Below are 17,031 nucleotides of genomic sequence, written 5' to 3' on the forward strand. Positions count from 1 at the left end.
AGAGTCAGGGCCCTGGCTGGCTCCATGAAACCACAGAGACCTGCACTTTTTCCCCACACACTGTGGGAGGCGTCAGCATGTCCTCCTCAGAGCAAGGGAAGACACCCAGCCCCCGAGGCCGACGCAGGCACAGTAATCAGCAACAGCTGCTGCCGTCCTGCTGGCCGGGGGTCAAGGCTCCAGCTCCACACTCCTCCCCCCAGCTTGGCAGCCCGGCTGAGCTGCAGCTCAGAGCTGCCGCCAGCCCCGTGCTCAGAGCACGATTCTGTCTGGAGCCCACTGTCTGCAACAGCCCAACTGTCAATCAGCAGAAAGAGACTGGAACAGAGTAGGCCCCCATTCCAGGCTGAAATGACAGATGGAGGAATGAGTGAATCCTTCCACCTCTTCTCCTGTAAAAGACACTGTCAGGGCAGCTATTGCCAATCCTCATAGGCTTTTCCAGAAAAAAGGAGCTGCTCAGTGTCAGGGACCCCCCCAGAGGTCTCACAGATCATAGCCACAGGCAGCTGACCCACCGCCAGACCCTTCTCCTGTCGGGAGCACTCACGCCACCTGCCCCCGCACAGGCACTGGGCACCCGAGCACCCAGACCCAGGGAGGAGCACATGTCCAGGCCTCAGGACAGTGCCCACAGAGTGGACAAGGACACAGGGGGAGCGGAAAGAAAGTTCAGGCCTGTTCAGAAGCAGGAGAATGAGCCAGGGCTGAAGGCCCAAGCAGAACATGTGGAAAGAGTTAAGCAGAAAACCACACGTCAGACCATCTCAGGAGATGCTGAGGTTGCCTGGGGGCCGAGGAAGGGGAGTGGGGGACAGGAGGCTGAAAGGACAGTGACAACCAGCCGTTTCTTCCCCCTAGTGCTCCATGTGGGAAGCCTTATTTGGAGGCTCACCTTTCAAACGTCATCCTCTGGGACCGTACTCTCCCTTGTCACACCCCCCTTTTCCACACCCCCCAACAGAGCCCCTTTCCCAAGACCAGGACCAGAGCCTCATCACACGGTTGTTTTAAATGGTTTGGAAGTAAATCCGTCTCTGGATTTGTTTTGAGGCCACGACGCATGGTTTCATTGTTTCCCCCTTTTCTTTTTTGTGAACTTGTTATGACTGGTGTTGGAGCCTGGCTTATACGGGGGATGGACAATAGGCAGGCTGCAGGGGAGGTGGTCAGTCCCCATGCAGGAGGCCACCATCTGAAGGGTGGCCTTGGACACCTGCCCTGCCAAGGTCAAGGTCTGCTGGGCAGCAGGCGCCCCTGGCCTTGTGGACAGAGAAGCCAGTGGCTCACAGGCCAGAGTCCAGGAGCAGCGAGAGGAAGGAGGAAGGAGCTGGCTAGAAAGTGGTTGAGGCTTGGGTGGTTGATGAGTGGAACTGGAAGGAGAAGGGAGGCGGCCTGGCCATCACTTCGTCCACTCCCAGCTGATCATTCTCAACGGCATGGGATAACTGAAGCTGGAATTCAGGCTGCAGTTTGCAGAGCCCACCAGGACAAAAGAAAGGCTGCGAGCACCCAGCCGGCCCACGCTGGGGAGTTTTAAGGGTGCCAGGGCATGTGGGCCATTACCAGTGTCCCACCGTGACGGCAGCCCAGGACAGTCAAGGACACTGCCCAAGACTAAACAGAAGACGGGAAAATTCTGCCTCTGAAAAATTGCTATTTTTACATCCCATTTCCCAGAATTCCAAGGTACTAAGATATGATTTCAAATGAAAAGAAATAAAAAAGAAAGGATGAGGGGAAACCAATTAAGGAAAATGATTTGTTCCTTCAACACATCTCTACGGCATTATTTATCCTGGGTGGCGGCGGATTTAAAGAATGCCAGTCTCAGGACCCCACCCCAGACCTATGAAATCAGTCTGGGAGCAGGACCCAGGACTCTGCATTTTCGGTTCGCACCGTTTGACTCTTCCACACCACTGTTTAGGGGCCAGGTGCCGAGACACCGAGATGCTGACATGTTGAGGGGCACTTTAAATGAAAAGCAGCTAGACAAAGTGGGTCACCACAGTGGGGCCTGAACAAAGCCACTGGAGCACTAGTAGGTGGCCGTGGCTGTTGAATGTATGGGAGGGATTTGTACCCAGGGCTCATTTCTCCTGGCTTTTTTTCTACCAAAACTCAGCCGTTCCCACCATCCTCAGCAGCAGGACAGTGGAAGGTTCTAGTCTCTCACCTGGCAGCCCGAATCCAGCACCCCTTCCTCTGAGACAGCCCACCCAGATCTTCCCCAGCCAATGCCTAGGGTCGGGGAAGAAAGCAAAGTTTGTAGAGACTCCCCTCCCACCCCCAGGAACACTCCCAGACAGGAGGGACAGGACTGACAACAGACAAGGTAAGAGAATCAGAGAAAGTGACCTGCCTGAGGTCACACCCAGCCAGTGGCCAAATAGGTGTCGAAACCGGCAGTGTTGTGACACATAAGCTTCAGGCCAGGTGGGTTTCCTGCAGAATTAAAATCTCAATTGGTCTAAGGGCCCAGAATTTCAGTCATACAGAATGAATAAGTTCTTTGAGATTTAATGTACAGCACGATGACCATAGATAATAATACTGTACAGTATCCTTGAAATCTGCTGAGAGGAGATCTTAAATGTTCTCACCACAGAAAAAATCACAACCGTGTGAGGCAATGGATATTTTAATGAACTTGATGCTGGTAACCTTTTCATAGTATATACATATATCGAAACATCACATTATACACTTTAAATATATACAATTTTTAGGTATCAATTATATCTCAAAAAGCTAGAAAAAAATTTTTAATTTTGAATTTAAATTTTGAAAAGGTTTTCTTGAGAGCTGAAAGGGACCTTTGAAATCTTTCCCATCCAAACTCTGAGTGTTTTGGATACAGAGTTCCTGGCTCAGGGAGGGGACACCACCCAAGGCCACCTCCTTGGTGGTGACAGGTGAGATGGTAGCTGGCTCCACCCCCAGACCCATGTTTTCCTGGGACTGAGGGATGTGGGGAGTGAGAGGTTTTCTCGATAACATACCCCACCCCACCCCCTGCCCCAGCCATCCTCCAGCCATGCCACTCCTCCCGGCCAGACCAGACCTGGCTCAGATCCCAGGTCACTTTCTGCAGAACCAAGCTGGCGCATCAGTGCCCCCATGCGGCCAAACGTCTAAATGCCAGGCGAGATGCAAATATGCCTGGGCAGCCCCCAAGTTTGGCCCCACCTGCGCCTTCCCCTGACGGGCTCACAGCGGATGGTGTTAAGGAAGCCCGTGCACCGACAGCTCAAGCTATTAATTTGTGCCCACAAATGTTTGGGGGTGAACCCATGGCTCATTCATGAAAACTAAAGACAAGCAGAGGACCCCAAGTTTAAAGGAGCTCAGCAGTAACCTCAAGCATGGCCCCTTCCTTGGCTCTGGTCTTCAGCAGCCCCAGCATCCCCACACAGCCCTCCAGATGACTAAGCTTCTGCAATGCAAAGGTAAGACACTCATCCTCCAGGCACCGCGGACACAGTGTCTAGGCCCACGGTACTTTTAGGGGCCCTGGATTATATTTGTCTTTGTGCCAACACAGCTGAAAAATACAATATTTTTTCAAAGGGAAAGGATCTCCAAGAGCAAAAGCAGTAGCCAGGTCCTGCTCGGTCTTGACGCGACCTGAAGGCTGTGTGCATCCAGAAAGTTCTTACCAAGATAAAAATCCATCCCAGAGATAAGGATTGCAGCCCCATCTGTTTGTGTCTCTGGCTCATCAGTCCTCTGAGACAGAGCAGGTGTGAGGGGCCTGTCCAGGCAGTGCAGCCGGGAAGGGAAGGTCATACAGGACAGTTGAGAACACGGGGGACATTTGGCCTTGAGAGCAGGAGGCTTGGAGGGCGGAGGCAGATACGGTGCCCGGCCAGGCATCTCCAGGGGTCAGAGACAGCCGGGCTCCTCTCCCTGCACCCCTCTTCCCGGGATGTAGTCTGGGGTCTGCCGTCTGACCACTCAGCTCTTCTCTTGGTTGTAAAGCAGGGAAGGGCAGCACCTCCCAGTCACAGCTATCACCAGCAGGCTGCAGCACAAAGTAGGTGCTCAGAATGGGAGCTACCATAGCAACAGGATTTTTGCTATCATTTCCGAGGTACACAGGGAGCCATGCCACAGCCGAGGGAGGACTGGCCGTGAGCAGCAGGGAGCAGGGGAAGCCCTGTCTGTGGAGACGCGGTCTCTGCGTCCACACTGCGCCTCCTATTCTCAGGCTTTGCTGACTCTGCTGAAGACAAGCTGCTGTGGCCCCTGTGACCACAGTGCTCCAGACTCGCCGCAGGGGCCAGGGTTTTCCACCAGGGCACCCCGGTTACCCTTGGTTTGAAATGTAGACACCCCAAAGGGTGGCAAAACTCATCAGCTGTGGGAGAGTAGCCAGAGTTGACCAAGGCCTGGGCCAGAAGGTGACTTCTGAGAGTTTCTGGAAATGTGCGTAGAGGGATGACTCGCTCATCCAGTGAACAAGCTCAGGACAGCAATCTACATGCCCATTGTGCCATGCTGTGACTGCAATTTAGACTGCAGATTTGAAACATTGCTGAAACCTATACCCACTGTCCCCAGAAACACCCTGGCCCAGTAGCTGCCTTTGGACCTCTCTGCATCTCCACAGGGCTTCACCTGCTCAGTGTCTACCTGGGACATGATAGCAAAAGATATTTCTGAGAGGCTCAGGCTCTGTCCACTGTGCAGAGTGTGTACCAGAGCTAGGGACAGTTGGACAGACCGATGGAGACCAGCAGACCTGCCTCCCATGTGGTACAGACAGCAGTGCCTTGAGGACCCACATTCACCTGCCCCTCATTCAGCAAACACGTGCAGAGCTTGTTCTTGAGCCAGGTGGGTTCTGGGCATGGAGATTCCAGGGTGATGGTAGACAAGACCTGGTCCCTATCCCCCAGGTACTTATGGTTTGGAGAACTCTACAGGCACATCAGTCTGTTATTAGGATCAAGAATGATAGAAACTATTATAGAATTAAAAGCAAAGTGCTTCGGGTGGAGTTAAAAGTAATGCACATAGAAACCCAGAAAAGGAATGATTCTCCAGTCCAAGGAGAATTGAAGGAAGCTTCTCAAGGGTCACCAATGAGCCTTGAAGGAGGCAAAGAATTTTCCTCCTAACTAAGAAGCCTCTGCACAGTCCAAATTATTTTTCACAGTGAGCTAGAGGATGAGCAGGGAATGGCTGGACACATGTTGTATTGTTTAAAGCCAGCAAAGCACCTCAACATGCTGTGGTGCGTGTCTGGCAAGAGTGTTCAGATTGCACCAGTATTTAAAAATTCCAGTCCCCAAAGCCACCAATATCCAGCATCCACATGCTAAGCTGCTCCTTCTGGGACTGCAGGGTGGGATGGATATTGTCTTAGTCGGCTCCACCTGCCCTAACAGAGTACCACAGACTGGGGGGATTAAATGACAGACATTTATTTTCTCACAGTTCTGGAGGCTGGAAGTCCAAGGTCAAGGCATCAGCATGGTTGGGTCTTGGTAAGGACTCTCTTCCTGGCTTGCAGACGGTTGCCTTCTTGCTGTGTCCTCACATGGCTTCTTCTCTCAGAGAGAGAGAGAGATCTTCCTCTTTTTATAAGGACATCAGTCCTATGCGATCAGGACCCCACCTTTATGACTTCATTTAATCTTAATCACCTCCTTAAAGGTCCTATCTCCAAATACAGTCACTTGGAGACTCGGGGCTTCAAAATACGAATTTGGGGGAGACACAGTTCAGTCCATAGCAGGCATGCCCCACAATACATAAGAAAACATGGAAGGCTGAACAGAGAGAAAGCCACTGAGGAGAGAGTCGGGGATTGGGGGAGGGGGGCCACTCAAGATGGTGCCAGAGGAACCTGCCAAAGATATGAGAACCAGGCATCCAGACCATCATCTGGGGCACTCCTAACAGGGAAAAACACTTGAAGGGTATGTGGTTATCTTCTTTTCTATATCAGCTCTCCTTGATTCTAACACTGATTCAGAGCATCTTTTTCTTTGTCCTCTTGCTGGCATGACCGTGGACTCATTCCGGAAAGCAGCAAGGGGTGATGGGAAAGAGAACGGGAAGAGGGAGAAACTATTACACTGTAGGTCCCTGGAGGACGTGGCTCCCCCTGAGTCTGGGAATTTAGGGACTTTCTGCAGCTCTATGTGCCTCCCAAGACTAAGGGAGTATCTGCAGGGTCTCAACTCTGTGGTTTGGAAAGACTCACAGAAAAGAGCAAATCCTTTACTTTGAGTAGAACCCCTGCCTTCTTGTAAAATATTTTAGGATAAAAGAGCATCAAAGGAATGATCAAGAGGAATCATAGAATCTGTTCCCCAAATCCTTGAGCAAACAGGACAGATCACTCCTGGGACCCAACGTACATCATCAATCATGCCCGAAGACACATGAGCCCTCAGCTCTCGACTCTCCTAAAGCTGCTAACAATCATTGCTGCATGAGCAATACATAATGTTCTCTCTTTTGGGCCTTTCCTGCCTCTCTCTTTCTTTTGTTCCCCACCTGGAAATCTATGTAGCATGAAAGGAGTTGTTGGCGTGGTTCCGTTTTTAACAATTGGAAAATTTTAGTCATCTTTTCGCAACGTTAGACTGTGAAGGTTGTACTCTCCTCCAAGGATTTAATAATGGAGTGAAGTCAGAGGTGCCTGTATTGATTGATTCCCCGCAGTGTGCTTAGCATACGTAGTACTACTCCAGGAGTTGGAGGATAAAAAAAAAGAGAGAAAAGCAATTCCACTAGGAGCTGCCAACCGCAACTTAATATCCATTCTTCCTTTCTTCCTTAGTAAGAGAAGCCCTATATTGTTTGGGATAACAATGTGTCCAAGCTAAAAACAAACTGAAAAAAAACTGTAAACAAGGCTCATTTAGCAACAGACACTCTTTTGTCTCAACTCCTTTTCTTTCTACCTGGAACGTGGATGTAATGATCAGATGAGGTGTAGTAGCCATCTTGAGACCATGAGGGAAAGGTTAAAAAAAAAACTGTAAAACCTTTCACCTTGGCATACATGAGTTTCTGCATCAGGGATTGTCAAATTATGGCTCATGAGCCAAATCTGGCCCACCACCTGTTTTTGTAAATAAAGTTTTATTGGAACACAGCCATACACATTCATCTCTCTAAGACTGATTTTGCCCTATAATGACAGAGTGGAGTAGTTGCAACAGAGATCATATGGCCCACAAAGCTAAAAATATTTACTATCTGGCCCTTTACAGAAAAAATTTGTCAACATATGCTCTAAACCACAGGCAGCAACTCCCTACCCCCAGACTTATTATGTAAAAAAATAAATCGTCTTGTGTTTAAGATGTGAGGTTTGTTGTGTTTAACATTAGTTTTCTGTTACTCAAAGTCTAATTGATATAGAAATACTTACACTTGAGGCACTTAGTTTATACAACTATGGGAGCAGAGCATGACAACTTTTGGGAAATTAAGAAAAAGACACATTCCCAAATTTTCTTCATTAAAACAAGGAGCACAGCCAATCAACTGGTATAGCCCCACACAACCCCAGAAGGCTCTATTCACACCATAGTCTGGATGGAGTTGTGCAGTACACAGCCTGCACAGCTGTACGCAGCAGCCCTGCAGCCTGGGCTCATCTTGCAGTCCATTCCTTCAGCCAATATATGTGGATTATCTCTGCATCAGATACAACAGAAGATGAATAAAACATGGTCCATGGTCTTTTGAAGTTTTCAGTATACCAGAAATGTTACCAAGTATCCACACATTATGAACTAAATTGTGTATCTCCCACCCCAAATTCATATGTTGAAGCCCTAACTCCCAATGTGACTATCTTTGGAGATAGGAAATTTAAGGGTGTACTTAAGGCTAATAAGGGTGGGACACTAAACCAAACAGGATGGGTGTCCATGTCAGAAGAGGAAGAGAAACCAAGGACGTGCACACACAGAGGAAAGGCCAGGAGAGGACATGATGAGAAAGAAGTTGGCCATCTGCAAGACAAGGAGAGAGGCCTAAGGAGAAACCAAACCTGCTGACACCTTGCCCTTGGACTTCCAGCCTCCAGAACTGTGAGACAGTATATTTCTGCAGTCTGAGTCACCCAGTCTGTGTTATGTTGTTACGACAGCCCTAGCAGACCAACACACGATATAAATACACTGCAAGTGGCTCAAGAGAACTGTTCAGAGTGGCAAATACAATATAGCAAATGGCTTAACTCCAAGGCCTGGGGGACCAGGAAGCGACAGCCCCTATTTCCATTCAGACAAGCCACAGCTGCATGCTCCCCAAACACTGCTCAGGCTGGGGCGTCTGATGCTGGGATTTCCCTGGTGGACATTCTGTTTGAGAAGCAGGTGTAGACTTGGGAGATGTGAATTCATTTTCTATAATTTCTTCTCTCCAGTCTAAATTAAATGGCCCTTTTCTATTTCAAGGACAAAAACACACTGACAAGGTGCTGTTTGGGGCTCTGTCTTTGTTCACTTGTGCTGCTGCATCTGAGCTAACACAGATAAAGGGTGTTGCCCTTCACATTTCCACCCTCCTTTCAATGCTTGATTTCCCGAGGACATGTAAGGTGGGAAATAACATTTTCTTAGCCTCATATGAGCTCTGATGGGAAATATTATGGCTGCCCCATCTCCCTTCTCCTTAAATGTTGGCATTTGACAATGTCAGAGAAAACATAGACTCTGATCTGCCTGGTGGCTTGGTCCTTGAGCACATCCAGTATTCTGGAGGGCTGGAACATAGGGAAAGGCACCTAGTTTTTGGCCCTGAAGGGAAGACGAGAGAGTAAGAATGCAAAATCTGGTTCCAAGAAAGACACCACAATTCACAGCCCTCATGCTGGAAAGACCCATCCATCTGTGTTTATGGTGCAGCATGCACCAAGAACTTCAGACATGGGTGGGCTTTCTCAGGCCTGCAGAGATGAGGATGTTCTCAGGGAAGGGGGTTGCCTGTGGCATGCTTGTCATTCTGTCGAACGTGGGGGCTGCAGCAGGCACAGGCTGGTTGCTCACTGCTATCTCCGTTTGCATCGTCCTTGCCACACAGCTGCAGGACATTTCTCAACATCCTTACACCTAGGGGAACCTGTCCTCACTGACAGGTACAAGTGGCAGTGAAGTCTGCACCTGCCTGCAGGGGCTGTTGTGGGGTCTCTGCCTCCTCCGCATGTCCCTCTCCCCTGGTGTGCACAGAGGACTCAAAGGGAAATGTCAAGACCCCAGATGATGATGAGCCCACTCAGGAGGAGCTGGGGTCCCAGATGACTGCAAGGAGCAGAGCCCTCCCCCCCCCCAACCCACGTGCCATGGAGGAAAAGTAAGCTCGACTGCATTAAGCCTCTGGGTCTTGGGGCTGTATGTTACAGAGCTGGCCTCCCCTGACTAGTACAGAGACTTAAGAAGCGAGTGCTAGAGAAGGTCCAAAACTGAACTCTCAGTCTTCCAGGGAAGAAAGGCCCTTTCCTTGGAAATCTCCCATTCGTGGGGTAACAAGTTGTCTTAGTCTATTTGGAGTGCTATAACAAAATACCACAGACTGGGTAGGTTATAAACAACAAAAATTATTGCTCACAGTTCTGGAGGCTGGGAAGTCCAAGATCAAGGCATGGCTGATTCATTGTCTGGACAGGACCTGCTTTCCAGCTCACAGAAGGTAGCTTACTACCATGTCCTCACATGGTAGAAGGGGCAAGGCAGTTCTCTAGGGTCTCTTTTATAAGGACTCTAATTTCAAATCACCTAATCACCTCCTAAAGGCCTCACCTTCTAATACCATCACCTTGGGGGTTAAGATTTCAACAAATGAATTTGGCGGGGGACACAAACATTAGGACCATAGCACAGGGTGATCCTAGGCTGCAGAGAGGGGATTCTGAAGGTGGGACCAGGTAGGTCACCAGGTGAGTGAGGGGGACCATCTCTTGATCCTTTATTTTACTTTTTTATGGCACCACCATTTTCCCAGAAACTCAGGCTTGAATCCACACCACCTGTCGCCACCCCTACCCCCAGATTCCATCCACCATCACTCAGTCCAGCCCGCTCTACCTCTGAGTCAGCAGGCACAATCTTGCCGGCACGTTCCTCCTGGCTTTCCCTGACAGCTCCTGGAGGAACCCCTAACAGATCCCAGCTTCCAGCCCCTGCTGGCTGCCTGTCTACACCACACACCACAACCCTACTAATCTTCCAGAACACATGTGTTTCAGGTCATGTTCTTCCCTGACTGGAGGTTCAAAGTCCAACTCCAAGTTCCTCCTCCATGAAGCATCCAGACAAATACATTAAAGAACCAGCAAATTCTCAAGCACTTTTTCCTCCCAAATGGCATTCACTCCATTCTGGCTTTTATTGAGATTGATGTTGATATTGTTGATACATCTTTGATCCCCTCCTAAATGAGAAGATCTTATAGTAAAGCAGGAAGAGGGGAGCCGAGTCCACAATAGGAAATGGACCTCCACTGTGGCCCAGCAGCTCCAGACTCCATGAGATCTGGGAAGAGGGCTCCCCAAAATACTAGCCTTCAAGGACCATTAATTAAACTGAGGCTAGAAACTAAAATGAGAGAAGCCGGTGCAGTGAACTAGAGCCATGGTTCCCAAAGTGCAGTTCCTCCCTGCACCTTACCAGCAGCATCAGCACCTCCTGGAACTTCCTAGAAATGCAAATCCTTGGGCCCCACCTGAGACCTACTGACTACAAACTCTGGGGGTAGGGCCCAGCAATCTGCATTTTAGCAAGCCTCCATGTGACTCTGATGCATGCTACAAGTTTAACAACCACTGGGTTAGAAGATGAGTGGCTCTGGAAAGTTCTATGACTTCCCTTCATTTCCTCACGGATAAATTGAGGCATGCTACTTGCAGGGTGCACCTGACCCTGAGGCCCTGGAAATCCCAACCTAGCTGCTTTCCTACATTTTCCCCCAACAATGGACAATGTTTAGTAAGTAGTAGGCTACACCACCCATTTTAATAAATATCAAAGTTCAGGCAACATTACTGCTTCACAAATTAAGGGCTCTAAATTCATGTGTCAGCACCTCCTTGCTGAATTGTGACAATCAGACTTGCAAATTATGCCCTGATCATGGAATCCCTTTCTCTCAATTCACCCAAAGCATCATGCTCCCGAAAATTACTCTGTCTAGTACCTAAGCTAAGCTGAGCTAGATTTCTAACATCATACAATTTCCTCTTCTCATCCAACTTTTGACCTATGACTTGAGAAACGTATTTTCCTCTTTCATTACTCATTTTATTTCTTGAACTCTTCTTCCATTGCTGGCCCCAAGTTGTCCCTTCTTGTGCTGCACAGGAGTCCTGGGAGTGCACCTGTGTTAAGGAAAAGGGACCACCTACATTTGAATTCACATTTGAATGACCCATGTTACAACTCCTGCAACTCTGGGCCGGCCTGTGGCTCACTCGGGAGAGTGCGGTGCTAATAACAACTCCTGCAACTCTTCCAAGGACCAAAAGCACCTTCAGCATCTCAACAAAGGTTTCCTCTCACCTCCTCAGCCTCCCGCTGCTTTTCTCAATTTTAATATAAAACAAAAGCTGACATTTTAAATTGTGCTGCATTTTGTTCAGTGGATGCAATCGTATTTCTTCCCTGTCTGGTCTCTCAGGGGCATCCTGACTCCTTAATGGGATGGGGCTGCTCACACCGTGCAGTCTTCCCACAGGCCTGAGCGCAGTCCTCACATCTGCTACCTGGGTGCTTTACTCTAAGATTTACTCCTCTGTAACCTGAGCAGAACCTAGCAGAATGCTCTAACCATCATAGGCAATCAATTAAATATTTCTTGAATGCAAAGGAATAGGTTGGTGTAGGCTGGCCTGAGAACCCAAATGTCATTTGCAATATTTGTTTACATGAAAAATGTGTTCAGAATAAGAACCGGCTCCCATCCTGGGGTCATGATTTACTTGCTATTAGAAATATCGCTGGGCTTTGTCAAGTCTTAGCAATTGTGTTGGTGCTGTTTCAAAGCAATGCGGAATTGATTTATGTGCCAGGTCAGAGTCTGAGGGCCTTATAAGCCATTTGTAGTTGCTCCTGGGGTTGGGAGCCGCTGGTCTGTGGGAAAAGCACAGGTAGGGGCCAGATGTGGGGATCCGGGCTTGGTATCATCTGAGTTTTGGGCAACATTGCTCTGCTCTGATCAGTGCCGTATTTAACCAAAACTGCATCTAAATCATATTTTTCCTATATTTCCTGAATCGAGTTTTACATTCTTTGCTATTTTAAAAGAAGCAAGAGACTCTGCTGACCCCAAAGAAGAAGGGGAAAAAAGCCCTAATGATTAGACTCTTTGAAGGTAGCTTGTGATGGATTTTTTTCTGTCTCAATTCAATTTTTAATGACCCTTTTCTATTCTGTAACGTGCAGATTCCCACATGCTCACAGGCAAGATCCCATGCCCTCTGGGGTTCCCGATCTTCCTCTTGTTGGCCAAGTCCCTTCCAGGTCTTTGGAAATCATAAGCATAAGAAGAGATTGTGGTAAACCTACTACCCCTGTAAAATTCCATGGGACTGAGCCTCATTCTCATTTCTGTGCTTGAGAGAAAAGTGGGAAAGAAAAGAATTTGCATCAATGACGCTTCTGTGTCTTCATGCTCACCCAGGAAAAGCACTGCCCAAAGTCCTCATAAAGCTTCGTAAACTGCAGAGCACCACGAACATAAAAGTGACGTTGTTTCTGATGCTAATAAACGGCCTTTATTAACCCAAGACTTTAGAATGGGGTCAAAGGCCATCTCTCCTCTCCAGTGTCCCCTGGCAGAGTTAGCCTGGGCTGTTCCTGTCCTGTTTGGGGCTTAGGCTTTGTCTTAGTCCACTCAGGCTGCTATAATAAGTACCATAAACTGGTGGCTTTTAAACAACAGACATCTATTTCTCACAGTTCTGGAGGCTGGAAGTCCAAGATCAAGGTGCCAGCAGATTCTATGTCTGGTGAGGGCCCAGTTCCTGGTCCATAGATGGTGTCTTCTCTCTGTATCCTCACATAGCAAAAGGGGGAGAGAGCTCTCTGGATCCTCTTTTATAAGGACACTAATCCCATTCATAAGGGCTCCACCTTCATGACCTAATCACCTCCCAAAGCCCCCACCTCCTAACACCATCACCTTGGGTGTGAAGATTTCAGTGTATGAAGTAGGGGGACACAGGCATTCTGATCACATCATGCCCCTCACCTGCAACGTCACTAGAGCAGCATTGGTTCCCATGCCTGCTCCCTGAGTGCTATGGGTCAGAAGTGTCCCCAAAAGTCCATGTATTGGAATCTCCATTGTAACATTGTTAAGAGGGTGGGAAATCCTATTATGGAATTTGAAAGATGAGGCCTTTCGGAGGTGATTGGATGTGAGGACTTTGTCCTCATGAATGGATTAATCCGTTGATGGTTTAATGGGTGGTCATGGGTGTGGTTCTGACAGCTTCTTAAGGAAAGCAAGTGAGCAGGTTAGCTCTCTCTCACTCAGGCCATTCTCACCATGTAACACCCTGCATTTCTGTCAAGAGTCACCACCCAGAAGAAGGCACTCACCAGATGTGTTCTCTAGAGCTTGGTCTTCCCAGCCTCCAAAACTGTAAGAAATAAATTTCACTCTTTATAAATTACCCAGTTTCAGGTATTCCATTATCAGCAACAGAAATGGACTAACACACTGAGAAACAGATTCCGAAATCCTTCAGGGCCAAGATTTGTTTTTACCTGTTTTGTATCCTCCATGCCCAGTAGAGACCATAAAATATAACTAGGAAAAAAAAAGAAACAAACTGCTGAGAATATACCCAGAGGAATGGAAATCATCATGCCAAAGGGATACCGGCACTCCAATGTTTATTGCAGCTCTATATACAATAGCCAAGAGCTGGAACCAGCCAAAATGTCCATCACCAGATGAGTGGATAAGGAAACTGTGGCACATCTACACAATGGAATATTACTCTGCTATAAGAAAGAATTAAATACTACCATTCACAGCAACATGGATGGACTTAGAGAAAATAATATTCAGTGAAACAAGTCAGGCACAGAAAGAGAAATACCACGTTCTCACTTATTTGTAGGAGCTAAAAGTAAATAAATAAACACAAACAAATAAAGGGTGGGGGTAGAAGACACAACAATCACAACAATTCCTTGAACTTGTTAAGACAAGTGAACAGATATGATGCGGGGAGGGAGGGAAGAGAGGAAGGAGGGAAAGAGGAACAAGTAAAGGGTCATGAAAATCAACTGCAATGTAAATGGAGAAGTTAAAATTTTTTAAAATAATAATAATAAAAATAATAAAGAAAGGAGGATGGGGATGACTGCATGGGAAAGCGGACCAGGTGGAGAGTGAACGTTCCTGCTTCTCGTCCCATCTCTGCCCTTAGTCTCCAGCACGGCAGGATGAGCTTCAGGAGTCAGATTAACACCAAAAAGCAGTCGGAGTTTTCTCTGTTGATCTCTCAGCATGCAGACAGCTAAACTGGGCACACTGGCTCAGAGTTCGGTGGCAGATGCTCCCCAGCTCTAAAGTCTGTGTTTGCAAGAACCACACACCTGGAGACCAGCTGCTGGAAATCTTTATATAAACAAGTGGGTGTGTGTGTGAGAGAGAGAGCACTATCACGGATCTTTTCTTTCTTTGTTCATGGTTTGGAGACATGAGGCTTTGAGGAGGCACCCCCTTTAGAGTGAACTGACTTAAGACATTTTCCATGTAAATTGCTGAAGATCACAAGACTTCCATGCCAATATAACTAGGGTCTGGCTATCAATGCCATGTATTACCATCATGTAGGAAAAAGAAAGGGGAAAGACTCCAGGGTCTGGAACTGTTTTCCAGGCCATTACTGGGAGTACGGTAAATGCTGCAGGGCTGCCCAGGCCGGCATCCTTTGTGGCCTGCCTCAGTCTGTGTGACTATGGCGCTTTGTTCTTGGAGTCAGCTTTATCCTCATTTTCATGAAGGAAAGGGGGTTGCCCCCTGGAAAGAAAGCGTGAGCAGCAGTTCTAGCAGTTCTAACAAGCAAACCTGGGAGGAAACAGATGTGCAGAGGTGCTTTCTTGTCCCAAAGGACTTCACAGCTCTCTGCAGACTCATCCAGAAGCTGGCTGGGACACCACAGGTAGCATTTCTGTGGTGCAAGAGGAGACGAGACCCTACTCCCTCACCTAGAGAGCACAAGGAGCCAGGAGCCCAACAGGGGTGAGGAGCTGTTGCTGGGACCCCAGTGGGGCCTTACTCCCTCCTTCACCGCCCACCCCCCAGCCTCCCACCTGCAGAGGGCAGGCAGCACCCAGCAACAGGGTGGCCGGGCACAGGCTGGCTTTTAACGTCTAGTTTACCTTAGAGGAGTAGTTCCAAAAAAGCATGAACACCCATCGTGGAATACAAGATCATCTTACAACCAAAACCACAACCTCATGGCCAATAGGAAGCTGAAAGGTATTTTTAAGCAGAATCCAGATAATGGTCATACAGATCCCTTCCTTGGTTTTTGCTGGGTTTTTTTAAAGAAAGACATGTTTGCTCTTTTTCAATTTCTGTACACATTAAATTTTTATTATGAAAAAAAATTATATACTAAAACACCTGGAGAAAAACACCTCTGTGTCTATTCACCACCCAACAAGAACAAACAGTAGCATTCTATATTTGCTTCATTTGGCTTTTAAGAAATGAAATATTACAATTGATGTTCTCTTTGTTCCTATCCCCAAGTCACATCTTCCTCCTCAATTCCGAGAGGTGGCCACAGCCTTGACGCCGGTGTAGGGTTCTGTGATTTTACACACTCACTGCATACATCGGTATCCTTAAATACTTAGGCTGTTTCGTATTTAAATTTATACAAGTAGATGCATACTGTATATAAATAAGGTTTGGCAACTTTTTTCATCTACCATTATAGTTTTTGGATCTATTTTTGTTAAAACATGTCTCTAATTCATATTAACTTTTATAGAGCATAGGCATTATATGAATATATTCTACAACTTAGCCCCTATTGATGGGGTCTTTTGCTATAAATACTGCTGCACTAAACATCCTCATACATATCTTCCTATGGTATGTCTGAGAGTTTCTTTAAGGTGTATTTATAAAATAATTACTGGGGATATGGAGGATGCATATTTTTCATTATACTAGATATTACCTAATAGCTCTCCAAAGTAGAGATATCAATTTATTCCCCAGTAGCAGCCTCTGAGTCCCTCCCCATCATGAAATTTTCAGACCTTTCAATGCTTGTCAAGATGATGGTATGTAATGGTATCACTTTGTTGAGTTAAATATTCATTAATTTGCATTTCCCTGATCACTATTGAGCAGCCTTTCCCTTGAGTGGACATTAGAAAATTCCTCTTTTGTAAATTCCCTGTTCATTTTCTTTGCCTGTTTTTTTTTTCTTTTTTTTTTTTTTTTTTTTTTCCTATTGGGTTATTAATCTTTTTCTTTGATGGTTTATAGATATATCTTTATATATTTTGATTAACAATTATTTGTTATACGTGTTGCAAATGTCATCTTCAAATCTGTCAACTGCACATCGAGTTTCAAAATGTAAACTGAGGTGTCTCCTGACTATAGTCCTCCTGAAATAGGGGTACCATCTCAAAGTCAGATGAGAATAGTTTACACAGCTATAAGATCTGCAGTCATAGCCACGTACCTTTTACATTTGGGGAGCACTTTACACTTTTCAAGGCATCTTTTAAAAACCTGCTTCAGCCTCATAGAAACCTGTAAGGCTATTGGGGCCTGTGAGATGAAGGGACTGGTTGAATGGCTGTCATCAAGCTCCTTTCAACGTCAAAGTCTGACCTGTCATCCTCATTTTGCAGCTGGGACAATCGAGGCCCAGAGGAGCAGACAAACTTGTCTATAGTCACAGCCCTGTTTAAGGGTGGAGGAGGACCTAAAATCCCAGTCTTCCAGTTCCTTGGACAGTGTATGTCTCCCCCGAGAAGGTCCACATCACGGTGGTGCTGAAGTGAGCGACAGGAG

Source organism: Cynocephalus volans, chromosome 6 (assembly GCF_027409185.1).
Source record: "Cynocephalus volans isolate mCynVol1 chromosome 6, mCynVol1.pri, whole genome shotgun sequence".
In the NCBI taxonomy this organism is placed as follows: domain Eukaryota; kingdom Metazoa; phylum Chordata; class Mammalia; order Dermoptera; family Cynocephalidae; genus Cynocephalus; species Cynocephalus volans.